Consider the following 253-nt stretch of genomic DNA (forward strand, 5'->3'; position numbering starts at 1 on the left):
AACTGACTAAAGGATAGTCCATGTTCTCATCATATTTTTGTTTTTTATTTTATTGCTTTATTGTACTTCTGCAAAGTTCAAACACCTCAGTTTTTGGCTCTTATAGAACTGGCAACAGTCATGCTTGATCTAGTTTGTCAGTAAAAGATCTGCAGCAGCAGCTCTTGGCTGATACAAATTTATTTAAGGAAAGTGTGAACATGTATTCTTTACATCCATTGGGGTAGATAATATGTTTTATAAATTTATTCAG

The 253-nt window shown here is 32.4% G+C and overlaps 1 protein-coding gene across 1 annotated transcript in view; it reads left to right on the forward strand.

Moving 5' to 3' along the window:
• LOC119591514 (kelch-like ECH-associated protein 1B) overlaps window positions 1-253 on the forward strand; it is a gene marked incomplete at its 3' end in the record, with an annotated part of 45,445 nt that overhangs the window by 38,826 nt on the left and 6,366 nt on the right.

The sequence above is a fragment of the Penaeus monodon genome, chromosome 28 (genome assembly GCF_015228065.2).
Source record: "Penaeus monodon isolate SGIC_2016 chromosome 28, NSTDA_Pmon_1, whole genome shotgun sequence".
Lineage (NCBI taxonomy): Eukaryota > Metazoa > Arthropoda > Malacostraca > Decapoda > Penaeidae > Penaeus > Penaeus monodon.